General features: G+C 37.9%; 1 non-coding gene across 1 annotated transcript; it reads left to right on the forward strand.

Annotated features, from left to right (window-relative positions):
• The first annotated feature begins 2005 nt into the window (after positions 1 to 2005).
• Positions 2006 to 2087, forward strand: TRNAS-AGA. The gene has a single exon. It is a non-coding gene; the product is annotated as a tRNA-Ser (tRNA).
• Positions 2088 to 6000: the final 3913 nt, after the last annotated feature.

Consider the following 6000-nt stretch of genomic DNA (forward strand, 5'->3'; position numbering starts at 1 on the left):
AAAAGTTAGTAAAATAAAATAAAATAAAATAAGTAACAGGATTAAAATTTTGGAGAAAATAATCACAAAAGAAAATTCAAGTCATGTGAATACATACCCTCTTTAAAACTGATTCGCTACTTCTCGAGGGTGCTAAGAGCATTGTAGCGCTAGTCTTTCAAGATAAAATGGATTAAAACACTATATTAGAGCACTCAAATATAATACTTTCGGCGAACTTAAACAAAATGAGCACTTCATAAATTTATATATTGAAGTGTTGCAATGAACTTAGCCTGCATGGGTTGCTAAGTTTCAAACAATATTCGTGTATGCAAGTCTCTGGTACAGATGAGTCAAGCTTTTTTAGGCTCATTTTGAGATTTGATTTGTACCCTCTTTTGCGTGAGAAATTATGCATAAAAGTGAAGTGATGAAGGGTCTAATTGGACCTTTTGTTAGTTTAGGGGCTAATGGCACTTTGGCGGTTTGGCCTATAGTTGAAGCGTCTATTTGACTCTTATCTCTAAATTTTTTCCTTTTCCTTATGCCAGCTTTGGAAATTTAGGACATCTCCAACCATGGAGATAAGAGGAGGAAACGGGGGAGAAAGAGAAAGATAATAGTTGTAGGCAATGAAAGCTTTACCTCCGAAGAGAACTATCTCTCCAGAGGTATAGCGCGAAGGCGCGTGTCGCTCAATCGCAGATGGTGCAGTGGGGGTCGATCTATCCCCCACCATGCAGCTTTGTGTGTGTGTGTGTGTTTTTTTTTTTTTAAATAAAAAAGTTAATGTTATTAAGCCTCAACAGCTAAATAGCCGTTGAGGCCTTATATGAAATAAATTACATATGTACTCAACGGTCAAAATATTGACAGTTGAGTGTGTGTTTAATTTTTTTATTAGTATATATAAATCTTTTAAATCTACAGTACTCATTCATTTTTATTCAAAATTTTTTTACAAGCCGGCGGCTACGGAGACGAAGAGACCTTCGTCTCCGGCCATAGAGATGAAGATATTGCCTTCGTCTCCATGGCTGGAGAGAAATGTTTTGGTTTTTTTTTTTTTTAAAACTCAAAATTATTTTTAAAAATGATTTTTAAAATTGGGTTATTTTTTAGAAATTGGAAAAACTTAGAAATTAGACAAATTGCATGAAATGTGTTAGTTTAGGGATTCAATTGTAGTTTTTTTTTTAAGTTCAGTGTTTTAATTGCATTTTGGTGTGTGACCTATATGACCCTTATTTCAATAGAAAAAGAAATGTTTTCTTAATTTAATGCAAACACTAAAAAATTGAAAATTCTTTTTGAAACATGATTCATTTTCTAAAATTTAATTTTTAGAAAATATTTCTGGTACCTTATATGAATATTATAAGGAGGAAAGTACACTATCAGATAATTAAAAGTTACCAACTTAGAGGGGTTGATGCTAATATTCTATGTGGTAATTTATAATCTTGTTTAAAATGGTTATGTTTTGAAAGAATATTAGCTTGTGGACGTGCCGGAGTGGCTATCGGGGCATGACTAGAAATTATGTGGGCTTTGGTCTTGTTCCTGTGTTATGAACTTTTGATTTATAGGCCGTGATGGGCAATTTATACAGTTGTTATGCGATGGACTCAGGTCAATGTTTACAATTTCAGAATTCTATGTTCATAATTTTTGAACCCTTTGTTCACAATTTTAGAACTCTATATTCAGAATGTCATAACTCTATATTCAATAGTATAACACAATTTTTGAATCTATATAACAAAATTATGAGTATAGACTATAGAGGCCAAAAATTGTGAATATTGCGTAATGTAATTTTGTATATTGAGATTTAAAATTGTGAATACAAAATTTTAAAATTGTAAAAATAATTGTGAACATGGACATGGTCCACAACATTTGCCCAGTTTATATGATCATAAGTATTTACTACTAGATTAACAACGGGGTGTATGTGCAGGAGTGGTAACAGGCTGTGATAGGCAATTTATATGATCAAACCTATTTACTAAACAACTCGGTGGACGTGCCGGAGTGGTTATCGGGCATGACTAGAAATCATGTGGGCTTTGCCCGCGCAGGTTGGAATCCTGCCGTCCACGATTTTGTTTGTTTTGTGCTCCGCCCCTGCATTATTCGAAATTTCGAATCCTGCCTTCCACTGTTCCTTTTTGCTTCGCTCAGAGGTCTGCGTGATGCGGATTAATTAATATGTCGGCCTTGTAATTAAAAGATATATTTATAACTAATGAGATAGTTAAATAACTAATGAATAAACTCCACACTATATATTTATAATGAGATAAATAAATAACAATATGTCCGTCTTGTAATTAAAAGATATATTTATAACTAATAGATAATTAAATAACAAATGAATAAACTTGACACAATTAAATATCATGGATAGGGATGGCAATGTGCCCCGTCCCCCTCGGGGACGGGAACGAGGAAGTTTTGCAATTCCCCGCCGGGGACGGGGACAGGGACGGGGATACCCCGCCCCGCCCCGTCCACGAATTATTAAAAAAAAAAAAAAAAAATATATATATATATATATATATATATATATATATATATATATATGTATATATAATATATATATAGAATTGTAATCATATGAGACAACCTAATTATGTGAGAAATAAGACTCATTGTGGAGCGTCCATCTTACCTTTTTTGATGGCTGAGATGATTCCTTATTTTAATTTCTGTTGTGCTTAATATTAATTAATATGGGCTTTAATGTAATTGTCTAGGTGTTTTGTTTGTAGGATGAGATTCTAGCAGAATGTTATGCTTGATTTTAGGGGTTTTAATTTTGGTAGGATTGGGTTATATTCTTTTGTTGCTATTCGGTCACATACAACTTCTCTCTCCGTCGTTCAAGGTTGCCGTAGTTCCCCTCCTTTTGCTGGACTATGGATTTTGCTAGTCAAGGTATGCTTTGTTTACGTTTTATTTTTTGGTGTTTTTTTTTGCTCTGTGTGTAATTACGGTGAGATGGCAGTGTGCATGTGTATGTTGCCTGTGGTGTTTGCTGGGGTTTTAATTTGTCTGTGGGGGGTGTTTAACTTGTGTGTGGGTGGTAGGTTAGGTTGGGTGGATTTGTTTGAATGTTGGCATTATTTGGCTGTTTTTACAACGTGACCATTTTTTTTTTCTATCATTCGCCAGTATGTGCATGTTGGGGTTCATGTGTGTGCATGTACATATTTATGCTAATACTGCACAGGTGCCATATGTTGCGCCCGCGGAAGTGGGATAGATCAGATTGCAACAATAATTTGAGAAAGAAAAATAAATGAGGCACAGATTTTACGTGGAAAACCCCTAAACAAATTATGGTAAAAACCACGAGCAAGGGTAGAAGAATTCCACTATGAGAAAATAGGAGTTACAACCACTCTCTAACTAACAAGGAGAAAACAAGGATAATTCTCTCTTGCTAGGAAGGAGAAATACACTCAACAAACTCTCTAATATCTCTAGTATATGAGGGAAGAATAGAATGATTTGGGATGACAAGAATGGCAAATGACCTCCCTATTTATAGTTGAGTATTAGGGGTCATTTTGTAGTTAGTCTAAAGTTTAGGGATCAAACAATAAATTGTTCTTCAATGCCTAACTTTGACTTGCCTAACATTGCCTAATTTTGCCTAACAATGTTGATCAAAATTTGCAGCTTGTGTGCTGCCTAATTCTGCCGACAATCTCCCACTTGAAGATTAGATTGTAACAATCATATCTTCACACCATTCTTTCTACCTTGCACTTTCCATGTCGCTTACGTCTCTATCAGGCCACAGGAAGATCGACACCAAGTAAACTTATCAACATTGATTACCTTTGTTAGGAAATCTGCTACGTTGTCCGTGGTATGGATTTTCTGCAAATCTACTGTCCCTTCTTCCACCTTCTCTCGGATGAAATGGTACTGCACTCGTATGTGTTTCGTCCTTGAATGAAATGCAGGATTCCTTGCTAGATGCAAGGCACTCTGACTGTCACAAAACAAAGAGACAAACTCTTGTTTGTGCCCGAGCTCCTCCAATAGCATTTTCAACCAAATTGCTTCTTTGCTGGCTTGTGTAGCTGCTACGTATTCTGCTTCTGTTGTTGACGTAGCCACAACTGCTTGCAGTTTTGAAACCCAGCTTACAGCTCCACCAGCAACTTTGAACACATATCCTGTCGTAGATTTACTTTTATCCAAATCCCCTGCATAGTCAGAATCTACATACCCGTTGATAATAAAGTCTGATCCTCCATAACATAATGCAACATCTGAGGTCCCCTTGATGTATCTTAGGATCCTCTTCACACAGTTCCAATGCTCTCTGCCTGGATTTGCCATGTACCGACTAACTACTCCCACTGCTTGCGCAATGTCTGGTCTTGTACATATCATAGCGAACATTAGACTCCCCACCGCTGATGCATACGGTACTCGAGACATCTCCATCCTCCCTTCTTCATTGCTAGGACTCATACTTGAGGATACTTTGAGATTAATAGGAAGAGGGGTAGAAATTGGCTTACAATCTTGCATGCTGAAACGTGACAAGATTTTCTTTAAATAATTCTTTTGAGAAAGCCAAATCTTCCTATTACCTCTGTCTCGGTGAATTTGCATCCCTAGAATCTTGTTTGCTGGTCCCAAGTCCTTCATTTCGAATTCCCTAGCCAGTTGTGCCTTCAATTCATCAATGTGATCTTTGTTGGGGCCTGCGACCAACATGTCATCTACATACAACAGCAATATAACAAAGTTATCTTTTCCAAACCTCTTGAAATATGCACAAGGGTCTGCATTCAGTCTGTTGTATCCAAGGCACATGATGAAGGAATCAAATCTCTTATACCAACACCTTGGCGCCTGCTTTAAACCGTATAGAGATTTGTTCAACCTGCAAACCAAGTTCTGATTCTCTTTGTCTTCAAATCCTTCAGGCTGGAGCATATATATCTCTTCTTCAAGATCTCCATGAAGAAAAGCCGTTTTCACATCTAGCTGCTCTAGATGTAAGTTGAATGTAGCACACATCGCTAGAACTACACGAACTGTTGTCAGTCGAACNGCTCCAGAGCGTTCTGGTTCTGGTTCCTCGTGCGCCGGTTCTACTTCAGAAGAATCTTGTTCAAATTCCTCCTCTACCTGTATCTGAGTAGTTTCTGGCTTTTCTTTTTCCGTGCTATCATCAACTTCTCCTCTTTGTAGCCTGTCCTCTACAAAGATAACATCCCTGCTGATGACAACTTTGTGGGCAGTGGGATCCCACAAGCGATACCCCTTTACTCCATCAGCATACCCCAAGAATCTACATTTCCTGGACTTCAGATCCAACTTTGTAATTTCCTGGGCATTGTACATTGCATACACAATGCTTCCAAATATATGGAGGTTTGAATAATCAACAGGCTTACCAGTCCACATCTCCATTGGTGTCTTCAGCTCGATTGCAGTTGATGGAGCTCGATTCACCAAATAACAGGCGGTATTGACTGCTTCTGCCCAGAATGATTTTTCTAAGCCCGCAGCCCTCAACATTGCTCTTGTCCTTTCCAGCAAGGTTCTGCTCATCCGCTCTGCCACTCCATTTTGTTGAGGAGTGTATGCCACCGTGAACTGCCTTTTGATGCCTTCCTTCTTGCAGAAGTCATCAAATTCCTCACTTGTATATTCCCCTCCATTATCTGTCCTGAAACACTTGATCTTCTTCCCGGAATCAAGTTCCACCCGTGCTTTGAAGGCTTTGAAAGTCGCAAACACATCTGACTTTCTCTTGATAGGGTACACCCAGCATCTCCTAGAGTAATCGTCGATGAATGAGACAAAATACTTTGCCCCTCCTAGGGATGGAACCGGTGCTTGCCACACATCAGAGTGAACCAATTCTAGAACAACCTTGCCTCTAGAATTTGATGTGCTGAATTTAAGACGGTGCTGCTTACTTGTTATACAATGCTCACACAAAGGAAGTGATACCTTTGTTAACCCCGGAAGTAGCTT

This window comes from Ipomoea triloba, chromosome 13, assembly GCF_003576645.1.
Source record: "Ipomoea triloba cultivar NCNSP0323 chromosome 13, ASM357664v1".
NCBI lineage: Eukaryota > Viridiplantae > Streptophyta > Magnoliopsida > Solanales > Convolvulaceae > Ipomoea > Ipomoea triloba.